Below are 23,191 nucleotides of genomic sequence, written 5' to 3'. Positions count from 1 at the left end.
CTGAGGGTGCTGAGGCATGCACTGGCACAGATTGCCCAGAGAAGCTGTGGATGTCCCATCCCTGGATATGCTTAAGCCTTGGAAGAGGGCCCCACAAATGCACAGATAACTGAGGTTCTTAATAGATGCTTTGGGGCAGAGTAGCATGAGAGAACACTGAATAACTAGTGCTTTTAGAGAGAGAGAGAGAGAAATAGATATAACAGGTTCATTTTAGAACAAGTTGATTGCAAATTAAAGGACATATGTAGCCATTTTTGTTACTATCTATATAAACAAAACAAGAAAAAGAGTAGAAAGATATCACTGAAGAAAATATATAAGGAAAAGAAAAAAAAAAGGATAAAAGTAGATGACAGAGAGGAAAGATATCACCACCTGTGGATCCAAGGATGAGACTTGATTGTTGCAAATTAGATGACTCTTGGTAGAAGTGATGGTTGCAGTCTAGCTCTGTTGGGAGTGGGGGAAGCCCATATGATGTGTAGTGGGTTATATACCAGGTTCAGGTGGGAACATCCTGGTACCACCCTCTGGGGGGACACAGGTACAGTCTCTGATGTTACACTGTACATCATGAGCAGTCCTCTGGTCGAAGGCCCCAGAAATTACTCTGGGAATGCTTCTGGGGTCTTGGATGGCCTATGACTCTCTCCTAAGTTATGACCACAGCCTCTGCCCTGTAGTTGAGCCAGTTGTGAAGGAATGAATACCCTCAAACATGTGTATGAATGTAAATGGCCGGCCATCCTGGGGATTTTTACACCTGAGCCAATTTAAATAAAGTAAACAGCACGATAAAAAGTATTATCCCACCTTTCAGGATCTGCTTCTTACTGGCTTTCTTCCCTACCTGGCTCAAAACCCAGCTTAAACAGAGGTCAGTTTGTGGTGCTCATCCTCTGGTGGTGGGTGTGCACCTCTCTGCACTGGGGCTGTTGTTGTAGATCAGAGGTTTCACCACCACACACCCAAAAACTCCTTCTCCCTTTCAGCTGCAGGCACATACGTGGTCTCTACAGAGCACCTGGTACTTCTGCTAATGGCTGGTTTTTTTGAGTCATTAACATTTCAGTCTCAGTCAGGCCATATGGAGCAGCTCTAGGGGACGATATCTAGGGGAAGGGAGTTTGAACGGGATGATCTTCAAGATCTCTTCTAACCCAAAGCATTCTATGATTTCATGAGCCAATGACAGTCTCAATGAGTCCTTCAGAAGAGACATTTGTCTTTTATAGTGCTTCTTGACAATCTTTTTTCTATGTAAAACCCACCAAAACTGTAATGTAGGTCCTTCATATCCTTGGGACAGCTCTCTGTTGTGTGCAAACTCTATTAGCAGTTCGGCAGATTTCTGCAGCTCAGTAAAAAGTAGAAATCCTTCATTATTGCTTTTTCTTTCTGTGGCATAGTTGAACAAAAAGTACAGGACAGTTATTTTCCTTAAGAATGTTACTGAATTTGTTCAAAATATATGGATTTGAAGCTAAAGGAAAATATTTAATTTTTCTGCCTTTTACCCTGCATGTCTGCTTGGTGCTCGGTGTTGGTTTGTGGCAAGATATTTCTTAGGGAAAAAAAAAGCATTCGTGTTCCAGATTAGCTGTTTGACCTGCTCAGCACCAGTGTGTATGCTGCATAGTCCTATTTACTAGCCTAACTGGATGAAGAATTGCTTTTCTTTTGCTTCATTTTCCAACACTTCCTTTATTAACAGGAGGTTTTGTGTCCAAAGGGGAGTGGCTGAGGATACTAGAAGAGGATACTGAGGAATGAACTCAATGCTCTCACAATTTTTTCTGCTTGGGAAGTGGAGTGGTAAGGACTGATCTCATCCCTGTTTTTTGATGACAGGATGCAAGGGAATGCCTTAAATCTAATCAAGGGAAGTTCAGATTGGCTAATAGGAAACAGTTTTCCACAAGTTCCTGGGGAAGATGTCATGGCCCCAGGCCTCTTAGTTTTCACTAAGTTTTTGACAACACTTTTAGTTAGATACAAGGTTTAACTTTCAGGTTGTCCTGTGAGGGGTTAAGAGCTGAACTTGGAGAACCTCACATACCCCTTCCAACCCATGAGATTCACTGATTATTAATTACGGACAGTTAAAAATCTAAAAAAACAGAGTAAAATAAAAAAAGAAACCCTCCAAACAACACAGAAGTTCATTAAAAACACATTCTTTCATGGAAAATCTAAGATAATTGATACTAATTAACTTTTGAAATTGAAATTTACATTTCAGATTACTTTTTATCTGGAAGCTCTCTCATGACTCAGAACTCTGGTTCTGCTAAAGTTATGAGCTCCCTTCCCCCATGAGAACACCCTGGGCATAGTTACAGGTGAAGCAGGCAGCTTATATTCAGTCCCCTGCTCTTCTGGACCCAAAGCAAATGCTTGTGTGTTGGCTGTTGCCAACATTGCAGGCTATTCATCCTAGCCACTAGATACATAGCTGTGTGTCTATGTCTCCCAGCTTGTTTCCTTGGCTGCAGCCTATTTGGATACAGGACTGCCTTCTTTCTGTGTGTACAGTGGCTGAGCCTCTCTGAGATCTTTGTGCTCTTGCAGAACACAAATAAAGTTGTGTCCTTGTTGCTGGTTTAGAGGTATAGACTGAACTGTGGCTCCAAAGGTTCCTCTGAACGAACTGCCACTTTTTGATCTGTTTTAAAGTTAACAATTTTAATAAACGTCAATTCATCGTGGTGAGTCTGGGATTCTATTTTGTTGTCTTTGGGGTTAATAGTAACTCCTAAAATCCTGTTTGACCATGGTAGAAGATTTTAAAAGCCTGTTTGGTATTGTTTTTTGTTATGTTATGTATGCCTACAACACTGACTTCATTTTGAGTACTGGAATTAGACTCAGATGTAAATCATATTTCTTCTTTTTCTGTAAGCAGATCTGCTTTTCCATAGTGGTTCCTAATACAATATTTTGATAATGTACTCCATTGATATCTGTGGAAATTACTGTATGACGATGCTCTAACTTAGCCTTTATAGCTTGCTAAAACATAGTTGATAAGCATGCTTCTCTGAGAAACATTTTGCTATCTGTGGATTAGAAGTGGGAGTGTTACTTAGGAATTCATTTATAACCTACTTAATAGTTATTCCATGGAAGATTACATAAAGGGCAGAAACATATTTTAATATGTTTAAATTTGAGATCAAAACACAGTCTAGTGTGAAAACCTGACACACCTGTAGATACTCCAAAACCCAGAATGCTTGTATGTTGTGTCTCATTATGCAGAATCGTGTATAAAATGAGGTACCTCCTGAGGGATATCGCAATGACAGCCAGTTGGTGTTTGCTGAGCACTGAGATGTTGCTTTTGGACATATGAGTCCCTGATGAGGACTTTGTGTTATGATCTAGGGGGCTCTAGTATTTTCCCAGATAGACCAGAATTTTAAAATAGTAAGCTTACTCTGAGTCCCTAAACATCTTGCTAATGAATAGATTATCACAACTGAAGTCTCATTCCTCCTTTTCTGAACCCAGATTCTGGATGGGTGAACTTTGACAAAAGACTGCATTGCATTTGAAAGCCTTCTCCAGACATTGTCATGTAAATAAGGGGCGAAGAGCAAGTGTGTAACTGTCTCTCTCTTTTAAGTGCATCCTTGCTCAGCAGTTCTAACAAGAGGTGGTAGTTATTATGGAAGTCTGGTTGTTTAATATTTGGAACCCTGTATATTTTCTGTTCTGTCAGATATGATAAATGAGGCATTTTATATGAGTGGAGACGGTTGCAGGTATTTGATAAGATGCTTCCATTACTTTACACCAGTACCTTTGCATTTCTATTTCAAGACCTACTTCATATGAGACTGATAAAATATATTTGCTTTTATTACAGACATTGTTTATTTGGATTTGAGACAAAAATTGTGTCATCAGCATAAATATTGTGCAAAAACTAAAGGAAAACATGGAGATTTGCTAGAAACAGTGTTTTTTCAAGGTCTGTTGCTAAAGAGTTTTAAACAGCCTTTTTGGATAATCTAAGATTATTTACATTAAAGCATTTCAAACTCTTCCTCTGTTATAAATAATGTGTGGTGACTAGGTATGTTAATGTGTGCAGTAAACTTCTTTATTGTGGTAAGATAAAAGAAATATTTATAAGTTTTTTAAAAATGTATTTATCTCTCAGTAGATAAAAGATTATTCTTCTGAAGAGAACTATATTTCTTGCAGTTGTTAAACCACTATGAGCTGTATAAAAGTAGCTAGTCTATTTAAGTGTTTCACCTATCCAATAGTCCTTTTGGTTGCATGCAGATAAGCTACAAGAGAATGATATGCATAAGCCAAATATTTTATGTAATCAGTAAAAAAGCTATCAGTTTCACTTGAAGACACCATATATAGTCCACAGATTCAATTTTTTGTTACATTTTTCTGATGGCTTATTTATGGCTTTTTTTATATATAACTGAAGCATCACTAGGTCATAGGACATTCTCATTCAAGTGGTTAAGATAAAATATTTTCTTCTGTATCAGCATCTTTAAATTTTGATAGACATCAAAATTTGGACTCAAGATGGTACAAGGATGTGTATGGGTGGCTTAGTCATTATCTTGAGCATGTGTCCAATAGCCAAAGATCTGATGCTCCTTTACTCTGAGAAGAAGCAATAAAACTGAAAATGGTTATATCTTTTAAAAGATGCAATCAGTTTTAACCTGTCTCTCTCTTTGCTGCAGGGAACCTTATTTTTACAATCTACTGCTGGGAATGGTACTTCCTTTTGAAAAGGAATATTTTTGTTCTACTTTCTTTTCTTAATTTTCCACAGGGCATCAGTTTTACTGCATAAAATCACTCAGGAGTGTAGGCAGCTACCTGTAAAATAGGATGGTGAGCATAAATGTGAAGGTCTGCCTAAGACCTCTATGTAGCCTGTTGGAGTCCTGACACTGCACTGTCATTTTTCAGAATCACAGAATTACAGAATAAGCTGAGTTGGAAGGGACCCATAAGGATCACTGAGTCCAGATCCTGGCCCTGCACAGCACCATCCTCAAGAGTCACACCATGTGTCAGATTTATCTCAAGCAGGGCATTTATGCTGCTGAATAGCAAAACAGGGTTGAAATGTTTTCTTGCTGCTTTTCATTGCTGTGTGGTAAGATCAGTGTTGCCCTAGTGACTGGTGATGTACTAATATCTGCTTGGCCTTTCCACATTGCATTTTTCAAAATATCTGGTATTTAATGCTGAAGTAACTGACACTATAACTGTTCTCTACAAAACACTTTTGAAATGAAAAATTAGCTAAATCTTTCAAGTTGGATTATTTTACATAATATATAAAATGTGTCTATGTATAACAATACAGCAGATGTGCTCACTCATTATGATATAATTCATTTGATATTCTATTGTGATGTGCAATTCTGTTTAATACCTTAACTTGTTCAACTGAAGCACAAAAGCAGCAGAGGTGTAGTACAATCATTCAGAGTGATAAAGGATGATAAATTTTTCTTGAAGTGACAGTCTTTTGATTTTCATGTAGTCCCACTGGGGCAAATTACCTTTTACTTCTATGTATATTTGCTCTGGGAGAAAGCTTCATGTTTAGAGCTAGGGTATACAGTTAGGCTTTGTATTTGCTCCTTTTAAAAACTTTGTTTATATACGTCTTTGCAACTAGTTCAGGTATGAAATGCTTTTGAAAAGTTCCTTCTTTGAATTCCAGTATGAACCATCAAAAAACCCAAACTAAACACAATAAAGACATAGCCCAACGTGTTTTCATCTTTCCAGAAATAAAAATGGTAAAAAGCTTTGAGCGGTAATGAGCTTTGGTTTCTTTAGAAACAGGGCAAATGTGATGTACAGATCTTGTGGGAAATTTAAAAATAAAAAATGTTTTTTCTCTTATAAAAAAGTTGTTAGCTATAAGTTATAAGTTCTCTTATAAATAAGCTGAATGGAGTACTGGAAAATATAAGCCATACATTATACAAATACGCACCTGGATATCCACAGGTACAAACTTGAAGATAACACTTGTATGCAAAAAGTTAGGTCTGCATTCTCCAGAAATAGGGGAATATTTAATTGCAGTCAAAAGGAAGAATATATTCATAATTTTAAAAGTAATTGTTATTATAATTGGGCAAGTTATAAGACAACAAGCAATCTTAAAGGCAGTTTAATGTGTTTAACTGCTTGCCATGAAATGCCTGAAATACAGACTACAAAAGGACAGTCCTAGCTAAAGATGGAGCTCTTTCTTTAAACCAAACAAGAATGGAATAGGATTATTCTGTTTATCTGCTCTTCTCTTTCTAATGTCCAAAGAAAACTGTCAGGTGGATGTGGATTTGAAATTGCATTCCTTTGTTAAAAATTCATTTTTTAAAATAAATATTTCAGACAAACGTTAAGTGAATGAAGGTCTGATTCTGTTGTTTCCTCCTACAGTGTTGTAAACAAACATTTTTAGTAAGGTATTTTAATATTTAGGGTTTTTTGTATTTATGGAAGTAGCGGAAGAAAAGGGGAAACATGAATAACTCTAACAGATTTTGCAGACTTTTTCTTTTCTGCAACAGAAAGAGAATTTATAAATGCCACCTATCTAATCTTGTTCCCTGAAAATTCCTGCCAAAAGCATAAAGAGAGTAATTTGATATTTTCTCAGTATTCCAACATCTACCTATTGAGTATAATACTGTGTTTTATGCACTCACTGGGGAACTTCACCTGAGATGCTTTTAGTTCAAATCAAGTAACTCACAGAAAAAGAAGATTAAGAGCTAAATCATGCAAACCCACGCTTGTGGTACAAGTTTATTGAACTTAAGAGAATTAAATTTGGCTATAATTACACTTTTTAACAAATTGCATTTTATAAAATTCCTTGTCTTTTTCTTGTATTGGCACAACAAAGACCTAGTGATTGCTTGTGATATGTGATTAGATGATCCTGACAGGTCATAATAAAATACTGAAAAGTCTTTCCAAAAGATGGAGATAGGCTTAAGAAATCATACTGGAATCCTGGTAACCTCTTCTCGAAACCTCAAGAGTTATGAGTATGTGACTCTCACCCGATGCTATCAAGCACTGGATTATGTGCTGTGGTGGTAATCTACCCATTATAAAAGTAATAAAAATGCACACAATGTATTTTCTCCCTCAAATTGCTTTTAATAACCAGCAAAAGAATCTTTTACCCAGCTCAACTGCTACTGTCTCACATGTTTTTCTCCATTAAAAAAACAAACAAAAAAACCCCAAAAAACCCACAAAAGAACAACAACAAAAAATAGACACACACACACACACACACACACACAAAAGTACAAAACAAAACAATACAAAAAGGCAAAATAAAAAACAACTGAAGTCTGTTTCCTAATATGGTTGTGAAAAATCTCTCCCAGTACTCCTGCCGGTAGAAGACTGTTAGGGAAAATGCAATGTGAGAGCAGAAATACGCACTCCACCAAGAAGATGGACTGGGTGAGTCAGTACCTAACCCTCATACCATTTGCTGCTGATTTCAAGGAGACCTTGAATTGTAGGAAGGCATTGGAGAAGGAGGATCATCTTGCAGCACTTTCAAGCTTCAAACGCTGCTGCTGACAGGTGTGCAAAATTTAGAGCAATGTATTACTGCATTTCATCCCTAATTTAGAGCTAGAGCATGTCTCCAAGAATGTGCTGACTGTTGCAGAAACCACCAGAACAATGCTGAGAAAGCTCCTCTCAGTGAAAGAAACCAAGTTAGAGAATAGCTCCTGCTACGGGTTTAAAATCAGTGCTGGCTGCCTGCCAAGGGGCAAATATTTTTGGCAGCCCAGGAAAAGGATCCACAAAAGAAAGTCTGTTACAACAAGAAAGGCTTTCTTCTGAAAATATATCCTGGTTTGTGGAAAACCAATTAAATACAGTCACTGGATCCTTTCAGTGTTTTGCTTTATTTTATTTTATTTGCATGGATTACATTAACAACATTTCAAAGTGCAGGAATTTTATTTCTGCTAGTATGAAATAATGAGATTATTCAGACTTAGTGTATGTCACACATTATTTTAAGCACTTCACATTGTGTAACATTATTTATAGTATTCTCTGGAAGTGAAATAAAGAAAGCAGTCCTTTACCTGATCTTAGGTAATTTGGAGTTTTATGATGAGTAGTAATCACTTAAAAGATATGAAAAGGATTACTCACTATAAGATTAAATAAAAAGAAAGAAATTGGAGGGGATACTTTAAAAAGCACCCAGCCCCACCAGTTTCATCTGATTAAAATGGAAAATTTGGCAGTTAGATTTTAGCTTGCTAAATTATAATGTGAGATCCTCTCTCTTGCTCCTTTTCCATATCAGAGTAAAAGTGAAAGGGTAGGTGACTTAGCTTTAGAATTTCAAACCTTTTGAGCCTTAAAGAACTGAAACAAACTAGGCTGGACAGACTTCCAGTGTACCTTAAGGGGTTGACTTTGTTCAGGGAATTGATTTCTGTATTTAGTATGGTTGGGATTTGTTTTGGTGTTTTTGTTTGTGTCCGCCAGGGCTGTATGCTGCATTGCTGCATTGCTATTTTACATTGTTGAAATGTTCTTGCAGTCTAGAAGAGAATTATTAGATATTTGCATGAAGTTGAGAGACATTGACATTTCTTTCTTTGGATAGCTGAACTGTACCAGGTCAGTGGTGTAATCTGAAACCAGGGACCCACCCTTCCCAGCAAAGGAGGACTCTCCTTGGGAACTAGTTGGGCTCACTGGCAGAGCTTTAAACTAGATGTGCTGGGGGAGGGGGACAATATCAGTCTTGTCCCTGGCAAGCTGTGGGATGAGACGAGAAGGCTAGAGGGACAGCGTGCTGGCAGGGCCACCCTCAGCTGGTGACTCTGAATTGTACTGGCCTGATTGCTGCGGACCTTCAGACTTAGGGAGATGAACCAGGGACTCGAAGCAAGAGAAGCCAACAGATAAACACCAGGAAAATATATGAAAGGAGTTGATGTGTGCTCCTCTTGGGCAGTGTCCTAGCTTCAGTTAGGGTAGAGTTAATTTCTTCTCAACATCTGTGTTTTGAATGAGAAGGGTGGGAACTGACCAAAGGGGTATTCCACACAGAAGATCATGCCCAGAAACTAAGGGGAGTTACCTAGGTCTGACATCTTTCAGGTGAGCAGCGGTGAGCAGTGGTGAGCAGTGGTGAGCAGGTGGTGAGCAATTGTATTGTGCATCCCTTGTTTTTCCCTTTTTCTTATCATACATGGGAGTACTGTTTGATGGCAGACCAAACACAATCCAGCTGTGTTTGCCATGCATGTAGCCAAGAAAGCCAACGGCATCCTCACCTGTATCAGGAGCAGTGTGTCCAGCAGGACCAGGGAAAACATTCTTCCTCTCTACTCAGCACTGGTGAGGCCACATCTTGAATCCTGTGTTCTGTTCTGGGCCCCTTACTTCTAAAAGGAGTTTGAGGTGCTGGAGAGTGTCCAGAGAAGGGCAGCAAGGCTTGTGAAAGGACTAGAAATGACTTATGGCTGAAGGATCTGGGTTTGTTTAGTCTGGAGGAGGGTCAGGAGTGACCTCATCACTCTCCACAGCTCCCCGAAAGGAGGGAGTAGTGAGGTGGGGGCTGGTCTCTGCTGCTGTGCCTGCAGTGAGAGGACCAGAGGAGATGGCCTTAAGATAGACAGGGGAGATTCAGATCAGATATTAAAAACTATTTTTAATTGATAGGGTGGTCAGGCATTGGAATAGGTTGCCCAGGGAAGTGCTGGAGTCACCACATCCTTGGAGCTGTTCAAGAGAAGTCTGGATCTGTCGCTGGGTGATGTGGTTTAGTGTTTAAGGGGTTGCTGGTAGTGCTGGGTGGATGGTTGGACTCAATGATCTTGAAGGTCTCATCCAACCTTAAAGACTCTATGACTTGATGATTCATGATCTAGGTAATATCAGAGGAATTGTTAATTGTCTTATCAGAGGAATGTTTTACTGGATTTGTTGGTCACCAGCACAGGTGAGCTCATTGGAGACATCAAGATTAGAGGCAGCCCAGGTTGCAGTGACCCTGCATTGGTGGAGTTTGCACTCCTGAGGGATATAGATCAGGCAAGAAGTGGCCTAAAATTAGGCCCCTGAACTTTAGGAAAGCAAGCTTCCAGCTCTTCAGGGAGCTTGTCAGTGGGATCCCCTGACAGACCACCCTGAGGGGCAAGAGAGTGGAACAGACCTGACAGATTGAACAAGAGCTAGCAATGCCCAGAAGCAAGAAATCATTCAAGGAAGGCAAGAGACTGACATGGCTGAGCAGGGAATATCTGGAATTCTGTAAAGTCTTTAACACAGTCCCCCACAACATCCTTCTCTTTAAATTGGAAAAAGACAAAATTGATGGGTGGACTGTTAAGCGTGTAAGGAAGTGGATGGACAGTCACATCCAGAAGGTAGTGGTCAATGGCTCAGAGTCCTGAAGGACATCAGTGACAAATGGTGTCCCTCAGGGGTCTGCACTCAGACCAATGTTATTTAGTATCTTCATTAATGGCATAGATAAAATAACCAAGTGCTCCTTCAGTGAATATACTGATGACACCAAGCTGAGTGAGGCAGTTGCCACACCTGAAGGGCAGGATGCCATCCAAAGGGATCAGAACAACCACAAAAAGTAGGCAATGGAAATGAGTTTTAACAAGACCAAGTGCAAGGTACTTGGTTGAGGCAACCCTTGGCACCAACACAGGCTGTGGGATGAACAGAACAGAGCATCCCAGCCCAGAAGGACTTGGGGGTGCTGGTGGGTGAGAGGTTGGACATAATCCAGCCATGGGCACTTCCAGCACAGAAAGTCAAATGTGCCCTGGGCTACATCCAAAGCAGCATGGGCAGCAGGGGAGGGAGGGGATTCTGCTCCTCTGCTCTGCTCTGCTCTGCTCTGCTCTGCTCTGTTCTGGTGAGACCCCACCTGGAGTTCAGTGTCCAGCTCTGAGGCCCTCAATGTCAGGATACAGTCCTATTGGAGTGATTTCAGAGAAGGGCTACCAAATTGATCAGAGGCATAGAACACCTCTCCTGTGAGGAAAGGCCGAGAGAACTGGGGCTGTTCACCCAGGAGAAGGCTTTGAGGTGACCTAATTCCAGCCTTCCAGTACCTGAAGGGAGCCTACAAGAGAGATGGAGACAGACTGTTTACAAGAGTATGTAGTGACAGGACAAGGGGCAATGGCTTCAGATGGAAAGAGAGCAGGTCTAGGTTAGATGTCAGGAAAAGATCCAAGCTATGAGGGTGGTGAGGCACTGGAACAGAGAAGCTGTGGATGGTCCATTCCTGGGGGTGTTTAAGGCCAGGCTGGATGGAGTTCTGATTAACCTGTCTAGTGGAAGGTGTCCCTGCCCACAGCAGATGGGTTGGAGCTACATGATCTTTAAAGTTCCTTCCAACCCACACCATTCCATTAGTCTGTGATTTAGCAGCAAAATAACTTCCGATTACTCCTGACTCCTTGATGAGTATATTTAATAAAGCAGAATATCTGATATTCAAACTGGTTATGTTAATTAGATGTTGATGGTAGATGAATTTTCTAAGCACTATATCAGAAGTGTGATTCAAATTTGAGACTTAGGTTAATCTTTACTACAGCAGGGAAACTAAAGCCTTGTGAAAATGCAGATGGATCTGGGATGAATTTCTCTTTGTCCCTTTCATTCAGACTGCAGTTTCTAATCTAACTACCACCTGAAACCTTTAGTTGCTTAAAGTAGTCCACTATAGGATGTATTCTAGACTGGCTGATATCTAGTCTATATCAGTTTTAATCAGCAAATGTTATTGCTTTCCTTTTTCGTTTTTCATTTTACTATTGTTTTCCTTGCTATTATTTGTATGAGGCACTTTAACTATAGTATCGTTGACTCAAAGGGTGTGTTTGCCCTCGTGCATGCATGTCAGTGTATTTATGTGTGTCTTTGTACACTTGTAGATTTCCCAGGATTTTTGCCTGATTCTATGGTGCTCTTTTCCTGCACCATCTGTTTCAGAGCACTGTTTCTTTCATATCTTAAGTAATGAAAGACAGTGGCACTTAAAGGTGAATCTGAAGTCATTACAGCTCTTAAAACAAAAGTCTGATCTTCAAGAGAATTTTTAAGTGTAGGAACATTTAGGCTATCTTGGATAAAAGACAGAGGAAATTTCTTTATACTGAAAAATTTTAGAGTTTTATCTGTTTTAATATAAGAGGGTTTGCTTCTGTGATTTTTTTCTCTTTCTTTTTCTCTCTTTTTTTTTCTGTCTTGGAAAAATCGGTACTTATATGTGAAGGATGGTTTTATGTTTTCTATAGAACTTATCCTTTTATATAACACTTAATTCACCTGGAATTTATATTTGTTCCTTGTTAGTGTATTTTAGTATTTGCATACTCCATGTAATTATATAATTTCTCTCTCAGAGCAGGAGAACATGAGATTTAAATAATCCCCTGAAACTGAAAAGAAAGAAAGATTTTACTCAGTTCCTTTGTATTTGGAAATGTATTAATTTATGATATTCCACAGTGTGAGTATGAGGTGAAGATGTATTCAGGAGCTGATTCATTTCCAAAAGGTGCTCTACTCTCAACATATCGTCAAATTACTATTGCTGATTTTCTTACTATGAGGACTTCTTGGTTTTCAACATTTATTTTGAGTATTTATAGGGCACAGACATCTGAGGTTATTAAACTTCGTGGTCCTGAATGCTTGTCATTACTGGTGTTCTTGGGATTGCGAAATTCAAAAGAAACCGAATGAGCAAAAGTGCTGTAAACTTTGTGTAGGGCTTGTACAGAGTGTGACATTCTGTGACTAAAACCTCTTCTGATTTGGTGAATAATTCTAAGTGCAGTTTCCATAAATCAGAAATCTTAATTTATTGGAATTGCAGCTCTGTTCTTTTTCAGTTTCATAAATGTTCACAACAATGAAAACAAGAATAAAAAAATTGGCCATGAAGCTGCTATAACTTTAACCTGCCAGACCAAGAATTGGCTATATACCTCTGTCTCATTCCCACAGATAATGTAGTATTTCTGAATGGAAAGGTTGTGGATTGGATCTTGACAAAATGTTTTAAAATATATAGATAAATACATGGACTTAGCAATTCTTAGTACAGATTCAGATAGGCAAATTCCTTGTCAGTTAACAAGCCCTCAAAATACTGAGTACCGGAGTATCTTTTAGAAAATAGCTGTGGCCAGTGTATCCCTGTTTTGTGAAAACTGCAGTATTTCCAGAACAAGGGTAAATAAACCTTTGCCATTCCAGAAGTGAATGCTGATGAAGAGGACAGAGAGGTATCCTGCAATAAATGCTGCAATACTTTTCCCAAAAATAAATAGGCCTCTAGTTTTCCCAAGTGCAGATTAGCTAAAAGTATGTCTAAAGGATGTCAACATTTCTAAGTTAAAGTTCAATATTAGGTTAGTATGAAGGTAATGGGATTTTGAGTATGGATAGTCAAATTAACAGATATTTTGTATCATGCACACCTACTACTTTGGTGAGGGAAAGTCCTCGCTTCTAGTAAGACACTTGACTGAAATTTGGGACACATCATCTAGTCTTACTGATGCCAGGAATGACCTCAACCAGATCTTTCAGGTCACATTTTGGCAAAAGATTTGAGCACAGACTTATGTCCCACTGATTGCAAGATATGTGTTTCATGGAACAGAGAAAAATTCCGCTGCTACTTAACTTCTCATCTAAAAATCTGAGGGAAAATACCAACCCTTTCGGATCCCTCTCTTTGTACATTGTGCACTTGCATTGTCAACTTTCTAAAATAAGTATTTTTCTCCTTTGTAATGCATTTCTGCCAGGTGGATTGGTTCAAGCTATCAACTCTCATCACCAGATCCCTAGCAGTCATGACTTCTCCCTGAGATTTCTTGGCACACACTGTGCAGCTCTGTGTAAAGAGATCTGCAGATAGTACAACTGCAGGAAAGTCTGTCATGCTTTCTTTTCTGATGTTTGGTCTGTCATCAGGTGAGTGAACCAGTCTTATTTTTTTGTTGCATTTATGAAATTTTTCTCTTTCCCTTACATTTAGATGAGGTTCGTTTGTTTATTTAAGGTACACATTATACTTGGACAACTGAGATTTCAGCAGAGTTGAATGCCGGCCATTTTTTAACATTTAGCATTAATATTTTGTAACTCAAAAGCATGCACGGAGTTTTCTGTCAGTCAGTCAAAACAAACTGAAACCCCCCCAAAAAGTCAGAAATGCTAGAATTTTATTTTTGCCACTGAAGCTGCCAAACCATTTACCAAATCAGTGATACTGCATTTTAAGTCTTAGTAACTTTCTACTTAACCATTTCAGAAATGTAATTAATAAAAAAAAATATATTTAGGATCAGGATAAGGTTACACAATTACATTTTCAAATGTCAGGAAAGCTGAATGCAGCATTTGGGACAACGAACTAAAAACAGTCTTTGTTTAGTTATGCTCAGATTTAGGATCTGCCCCTCATGTAGATGTCCATTTACATTCTTACTTGTATCATTAGCCTTTGAAATGGGAAATTAAACTAATATAGATTTCTAGAAGCTGTGGGGAACAAATATGATGCTCTTGGCTTCTTTCATTCATTCTGTCTCCTCTAATCCAGATCCTTCATCTCATTCTCTACCTTTGCAGGAATTGCTTTGAGGATTGTTTATAATGGACAAGGCCCGTAATGTTCTTGCTTCTCATTCATAAAGTTGCTATGTAAGATCTGAGCTTAGTCATTTGCTCTCAAGTTTTCCACCAGCCTTAGCATTCCAGATGGTGGTCTATACATAGGCATGGTTGGCTATCACCACAGCATTTTTGGTAATGACAACTAAAAACCATCTTTAGGCATCAGGAATTGAAAGCCTTTAATTATCTCTGCATTTTACTCCGTATTTTGTTTTAAGGTTGACAAGGCATTGCTGTTGTGCATTTTCAGTTAATTTTTTTGGTTTAAATCAGGCAGCTGCATCAGATCTTTCCCACTTGTCTCAGTACACTTGTTGCTGTTGGAATTTGGGTTTGTTTAGATTATTTTGTCAATTGATCTTGCTAGTAGCTTACTCCCTTTCACTGTTTTTGGCTTTCTTACACCCAACATTGATGTACAAACATGTATGCACACTGCCTTTCTTAACATAGAGGGAATAAATTTTTATTTTAATTTCTTCAAGTGTGTATTATATTTTGCATTATTTGTTGTTCTTTGTGACGTTTCCAAACATTTATGTGAAGTACCATGTTCAAATTTCACATCCTTTAGCTGTTTTTCTTCATGTGATTGTTTCCCATCTAGTATAGTCAGCATTTTTTCCATATCACAGTAGCTGATCAAAATGGAGATGCAAATATGTGTAGAGTCCTGAACTGTGTACATCTCAGACAGACCTGGGTGTGGATCTGCTTCAATTCAAATAGTTAAATTACTAGTAATGAATAATTTTTAGTTATCTAAATGACTGTATCTATATATATTTTCCTGATTAGTAACTAAATTGACAGGTACTAATGCAAGTTATTTTTCACCCCACATATTACTTCAGACCCTTGAAATGAAATACTTATAATTTACTTTAATATTTTACTATATTTATTATTTATAGAAATGGTTATGTCAAACCAAAAAAAGAATGAAATTTTATTTGTCTGAGAGATTGTACATAGAGTGCAATAAGAATGAAATAAATACAGAGGGGGATAAATGTTAGGGCTTTATAAGCAGTTCTAAGAGTAAGAGACACAGTTCTCATCATGCCTCTACTTAGGCATCTTTCTCTGCCCTCTATCTTGGGTTTTTCTAGCCTTCCGTATTGTTAAATAAGCTGTTTATGTGTATATTCTGTAAACTATTTGGGTCCAAATGTATCAGGTTAGCCAAAAAAGTGCAAAGAGTATCTTAAAAAGACCCAGTTTGATTCATTTGGAAATGAAATGCTAGGAAGTTCAGACGGAAAATTTGAAGGCATGTTAATTTTCAGTGGGAGAAGGAGATGATCAGCCAGGGGAAGTTGAGCATGGTGATGTTTGAATTACCTGAAATTAAAGCAACAACAAAAAAGGCATTTAAAACTTGATTTAGATAAAAAACAGTGCACTGGTTTTCTCAATGATTGATGAAATTAATAAACTAGACCTCAAAACATCATGTGCAAGAAGTTGAGTAATTGATAATGACTTTTTTTTAATTTTCTGGTTTCTACATTGCAGTAGTTGTGTGTGTTTGTTTTTTTAATGACATTCTTGTCCCATATAAAAATATTCCTAAAATTTTATATTTTTTAAAAATATATGAGATAAGGTTTTAACTAGCAACTGGTGTTTAAGATATGCTAACATAAAAATCAAGTAAAAAAGAAAAAATAACACAAAATCCCCCTGCTTATCAAAGCAGTTTCTAATCTGTATTCCTTTCATAGAAAACGTGAAAACATGAAGGAACTGATTGCATAACAACTTGACTTCCGAGTCTCCATTTCTTTTGATATAGATATAAATAATAGACTATCAATGGTGGTTCCATCCCTGTGAGATGTCTATTCCCTTTAACATGTAGGAGGACATATTGTTAACTGTATGAGTCAGAAAGCAGTGTTTGATTTTCCAGGGCTGTGCACATGTGGATATGGGGATCCTGTATGCTTTCAGGCTGGCTGTTGAAAAAGATGAAAATATCCATCATGATGTTATTAAATTTAATGTGATATTTCTTGTTGATCTGGTAAAATCAGGATTGGAGCTCTGTGTTAGCAATAATCAATGATACATTGGTTGACTGATGATGAAATAATCCTACTATGCAGCTGAAAGTGCTTTCTAAAAGAGAAATAATATGAAAAACATCAAAGGGTAAGGCGACACTGGTAAACAATCATCAACTATTTAAAGTAATTCTGTGAAAACCTGCATTCCTTTGATAAATTCCTTATCAGTTTCAAACAGGAAATACAAGAAAATTAATTATTTCAAATTACATTCACCTTAAATTGAATTTTGAGCGGTAAGTTTTCTATTTAAAATTAATCTCCATGGAGGCCAGTTGCCTTTACTACTAGTGAGTTTTTTATATGAAGCTGACTTAGAAGAAGTAGAGAGGTTAGCCATCTCAACTTCTCCTGTAGAGTGCAGGTAAGTATTATTTTTCTTGGATTTATAACTATTCAGCCTTGTGTGACCTTAACTTATGTAAGTTATTCTTGAACAGGAACAGACACAGCACAGAGATTCTTAGGTTAGAAAGAATTCACTGCATGCAACTCCAGTTCTACAAAGGTGTTTTGTACGGTATATATTAGTTTTGAATTGAGGAGCACTGTGTGCTTGCCTGACCAGGTGCACATCTGATACGAAGCTTGATCCTGCTGTGACATTCATGTGAGCAGAGAAATGTTATAAAGATCTTTTCAAGCTACAAATCGTAACGTGATAGAACCATAGAACAGTTCAGGTTAGAAGGTCCTTTAAAAATCATCTAGGCCAACCACCCTGCAGTAAGCAAGGACAATCTCAACTAGACCAGGTTATTCAGAGCCTCATCCACCCTGACCTGGAATCTTTCCAGGGATGAGGCTTCCACCCATCCCTTGCAGTAATCTGTGTCAGTGATTCACCACCCTCATCGCTGAACAAATTCTTCCTACATCCAATCTAAAATGAACCTCCCTCAGTTGAAAACCAAAAACCCTTTACCTATTGCAACAGGCCCTGCTATGATGTTTGTCTTCATCTTTGTTATAGGCCCTCTTAAAAATGAATAACAGCTCCTTGTAAATGTAAGTATTTTCAGGTCTCCATACTTGTAGTGTGTAACAGATATCCTGGTTTCAATCATATTCCCTATATCTGTCTTAGTGCAGCCACATATCTAGTGAAATATACAGTAGCCAAGTACGGCAAAGAAGCCTGAGGTTTCATTCTACAGTCCTTCTATTACATGTAGGACTGCAGCAAAAAATGTTATGCATTTACAGTTTTAAGTCCTCAATACTGTGTGGAACCAGAAACTAGCCTGCTTGATCAGATTTGTAAAATAAATGAGATATAAGAATAGATAAACTAGTCAGCTTACATGAGAAAAAATAATTAGCATATTTTTCCTTTTCTCCAGCAGAAAATGTGCCTTAATGTAAATACCCTGCTGATAAATTTCTAAAATATCTCTTATTTTAATTCCATTATTCTGTGCAAAAAAAAGGACAAAATTATGTTTAACGCATATATTTTATAGCTATATATACTTTACATCTACATATATACTTCACATATTTATATAATATATATTTTATAAAAATATATTGTTAAGTGCTCTGCTTTTTAATCATGGTTTTGGCATCCCTATCTGGCAGATAGTTCAGCATAATAGTTCATGTGATGATATTATTCCCACACACTAATAAACCACACTGTGACAGGCAACTGCCGTCTTCTAGTACCCTTGGTGTTTGGTCTCCACAGCCTGTAGGAAATGGACAAAAGATCATTCTGGACAGTGTATAAAACCCAATACCTAAGAGAAGCTGCAAGGGTAAGCCATGGACAGGGAAAATAAGTGGTTTCCAAAAGGTATAGTAAGCCTCTGACAGTGGTGGGTAGTGATGAGCTCAGGTCAGTTCTGGTCTGGTCATATGAAAAGCCAGAGAGATAATGGTACTATTAAGAATGTATTTATGCTAATGTTGCTTCCACAGTTAACAAGTTAAATCTGCCAACAACAAAGACTTTTAAATATTTACTACTTTACTTCTAAGGCAATCATTTCTGACATTCTAGGAAGTAGCATTAAAGCACTATGGAAAAAGGTTTTTAATCCTCTTATACTTATCACTTGTATTTCTGTGGTCAAAGATGACGTCACTTTTCAATGGTTGCCAGTAACCATATGCTCTGCAATTACTAACAGTTCTAACAGAAACCTTAATTTGTAAAAAATCCAAATTTTTTTGAAGTGATTTCTCTATGTGATCTTTCAAAAAGCCATTGTGTCCCTCATAAAATAAATACTCACTGTTAATCCTTTTAGCCTTGTTAATAATTGAAGGGCTGTATAGGACTACTATTACTGCCCCCATTTTTTTTCCAAACTGCATGAGAGGATGACTTTAAGGGATGCATGGGCCCAATATGTTAAATATCTCAAGAATGTTTTCTTTACAATAACTCCTTTTGACTGTTAAAAAGGAATGACTGCAAGGACAAAGCTATCTCAGTGTAAAATTTTAGTAAGTCATTCTTGTTGTTTACAGAAAACACAGCAGATTATATGTCAGTGAAGTAGACAAACTTAACTTTTCTTGCAAAATATCTGTTCAGCATAGCACCTAAGCATCCACCTAAGACACTTTGCAGTGAGTGCTTAAATTTGAACATGTGCCCTAGTCTTTACTGAAACTGGTTCATGATATACACCCACGAGTACATTTATTTAATGAATGATGTTTTTTAATATATGTTTTCCATTTCTGTAGCACACTATGCCTCCTTTATTTTGGTTCCTTCTATTAAACACTTGTGTTTTTCCCTCTCAGGAAGGTTAGAGCCTTTTCTCTTATTGTGACTTTGTGATTATAAGGATTTGGTTTCTGTCTCAGCAAATTTTTGAGTGTTTGCAATGTTAGTTTCCAGACTTCCAATCTTTTAATTTCAATTTACATCCAGTAAAAGCTGACTTTAAAGAAAAATTTGGTATGAAATAAAAATGATCCTGAAGCAAAAGATAAATCATAATTATAAACATCACAACTGTTTGCATGACTTTTTACTCAATAGGCAAAGAGCTGCAAGATAAACATTAATCTGTTTTGGAATTAAAAATCCTAATTTTAAACAGGAATAAATAATACCCATGTATACCATTTTCTATCAGGTTGTTAATACTCTATCTGTCATGGGAATACGCATTTAATCTACATAATATTTGTACAAAAATTCTCAATACATACAGAGCATTAGAAGCTCTCCCTAAAGTAGTGGTCAACTGACTTCGTGGGGGTATATATGACCTTTCTGATCCTGTGCACTGGAGGTGGGGCAGGTGGCTGGGGTAGGAGCACTGCTGTTATACGGCCTGTAGAATCAGGACAGAACAAACAGAGGAAGTAGCTATACACTGCTTGATGCTGACTGTGGTCTCTCCAGGCCTATCCAACCAGGGCATCCAGATGGATAGGAGATGGATGGAGATGGATAGGGGGCAGCCATGATTCCACTGTTCAAAGGCACTGGTCTCCATCAGGGCTGCAGGGAAGTGGGACAGAAAGAGTCTGGATGCCAGCACCAAAGCTGGCCTCAGATGAGCAGTCAATAGCACAGCTAATGGAGCCAGCTGAGGATGGCACCATGTGCCTGCAGCACTACACTCTGCAGTTCCTCTCTTTTGGCCGCTTATCCCACTGCTGCTCGTAGATCCCCCAAAGTGTCTCAAAGAGACAACATTGTCAACTTCTGATATGACTTCCAAAGATTATAGTTGACATTTCTGTAGCAAAGACTTAGGTGTTTTTAGTAAGCTGGGTTACTACTATACATCAGATCAAAATATTAACCTTGGCTTTTATTCAGGTTTGAATAAACTACTTTTATATGCCTCTTAGCCTTCCATTAATATTTCTATGTGTTTGTGAAGAAGATATTTTATTTCTAAGCTTTCAGGTAATCTCTCTCAGGCTGTAAATGCAGAAATCAAGAAAAATATGGGTTTGTGTAATTTTGCTGTAAATGCTAGTATTACACAGAGAAAACATTGTGTTAATCTATTAATCTTTAAAAATATATATATATTATAATTTTTTCTCACAAAACAAAATTAAAACTATATTTCCAGGAAAATTATCATAGGATATAGCTTTCCTGATTGGAATACTACAAAAATAATTTCCTTCTTATTAATTGATATTGAAAAAGTGCAATTTCATTTTAGGAGGCAAATATTTGTTATTGAAAAGTGTAAAAGCATCTTGAAACATTGGTGTATGTGTTGGTGATGTGCACTGATAATTTAAAAATATTTTTATGTTACATATTTGCATAAAATAAATGAAAACATTAACAATCATGAACATTATATATTATCAGATGTTTAATTAAAATGTGTCAGATTTATAAAGTCATAGGACCATAGAATGGTGTGGGTTGGAAGGAACTTTAAAGATCATGTAGCTCCAACCCATCTGCTGTGGGCAGGGACACCTTCCACTAGACAGGTTAATCAGAACTCCATCCAGCCTGGCCTTAAACACCCCCAGGAATGGACCATCCACAGCTTCTCTGGGAAACCTGTTCCAGTGCCCCACCTCCCTCATAGCTTAGATCTTTTCCTGACATCTAACCTAGACCTGCTCTCTTTCCATCTGAAGCCATTGCCCCTTGTGCTGTTACTACATGCTCTTGTAAACAGTCTGTCTCCATCTCTCTTGTAGGCTCCCTTCAGGTACTGGAAGGCTGGAATTAGGTCACCTCAAAGCCTTCTCCTGGGTGAACAGCCCCAGTTCTCTCGGCCTTTCCTCACAGGAGAGGTGTTCTATGCCTCTGATCAATTTGGTAGCCCTTCTCTGAAATCACTCCAATAGGACTGTGTCCTGACATTGGGGCCTCAGAGCAGACAGAATGGTAATATTCAGACTTAACACTTACCACTGGGTCAAGGAATTCACCATCTGTCAAATCCCATCCATGAAGAATCTCTCATGATGGAGGGAAACAACATTCTCCATTTTCTTCCAGAGAATTTAACTTCCAAGGGTGTAGAGTTAAAGGGACTGCTCCAGAATACAAAGGGATAGATGACTGAGGTGAGAACCAAGTCACAATTCAGTACAAGATCTTCCAACATATTGCAGAAAAGCAGTTATTCATTACAATTAAGTATGATGAATAAGGGTTTGTGTTTCTTTATACTGCATGGTGATGCAGTATATGGGAATTTACAGCTTCCAGAGAGGGGTGTTGTTTTAAATCACACAATCCTGCCTGTTTGTCAAACTGTTGAATTTATTTACAATTACATAAAATTCTCTATTTTAGATTTATGAAGGTTTTAGAACTAAGGACATAGGTTAAGTTGGTGTCTGTAAAAATCATGTATCCTTTTTTTCAAAACATTTGAAAGAAGTGATAAATACAGTGGTGAGAATGACAAACATCTTAACTATGTTGCTGTTAAGATATGGTGCTGAAATATAGGTTTAACAGTCTGTGCTTGACCAAAAATTATTAACAATAGGGTTTTTTCCCAGTGTTTATTGAGAGTAACAAAAAGCACTACAGTTGATTTTTAATAAGCATGGCACTACTGTAATTTTAGAAATAATTAAATGAAATATCTTAAAGATTGCTTTAAAGAAATTACAACCTATCTGTCATCTTTCCTCTTCTAAGTGTTTAAGAATTTTATAGATTCATCATAAGAAAAGCATTTCAAATAGAACTCAGTCTAATAATGCAAAGAATAAGAGGAAGGGCTTCTACAGGCTTCTAACCAGAAGAGGAAGGTCAAAGTAGTTGTACCACACTGATAAACAATGCTGGAAAACTGCTAACTGTAGCTGAGGAGTAGGCTGAGGTACTCAACAACATTTTTGCCTCAGTCTTCCATGTAGCAGTCCTGCCCGAACCTGCTACAATGTGAGTCCCTCCCACAGGCAAAGCAGTCCTCCCACAACTGCTTTTTCATGGGTCATTAGATAATGGGGCGCAGATTTTTAAGGTTGAGCTAGTATAAAAACAAAGTTCTTCTTCCTCTGTCTCTGGAAGCAAGAGTTCTCCCTCTCTCTGTTCAAGCCTGTCACCAGATCACAGCTTCTCAGCATCCCTGTGCTCCAGTGATAGCACCCATTTTTCATGGGCTCTGGATGAATCCAACATGCCCCTCATTCACTTCATGAATTACAGGAAACTAGTTTGTTGTATTATAGTCCTCACCACAGTTTGCAGAAGAGCCTCAGCTCCACATCCAGAGCACTTCCTCCTCCCCTTCTGCCCCTCTTTTGCACCAACCTTAGTATTGCCGTATTGTTCTCACGTTCCTCACTTTTTAGTGTTCTCACGTTCCTCACTTTTTACTGTTCTCTGACTCATGGGAGAATTGATGTTCATAGGTTTCTTTGTTCTCAAGTTCTGTCTACTTAAAAATTTTTAGAGAGCT

Source organism: Cinclus cinclus, chromosome Z (assembly GCF_963662255.1).
Source record: "Cinclus cinclus chromosome Z, bCinCin1.1, whole genome shotgun sequence".
NCBI classification, from domain to species: Eukaryota; Metazoa; Chordata; class Aves; order Passeriformes; family Cinclidae; genus Cinclus; species Cinclus cinclus.
This window is presented reverse-complemented; position numbering follows the sequence as displayed.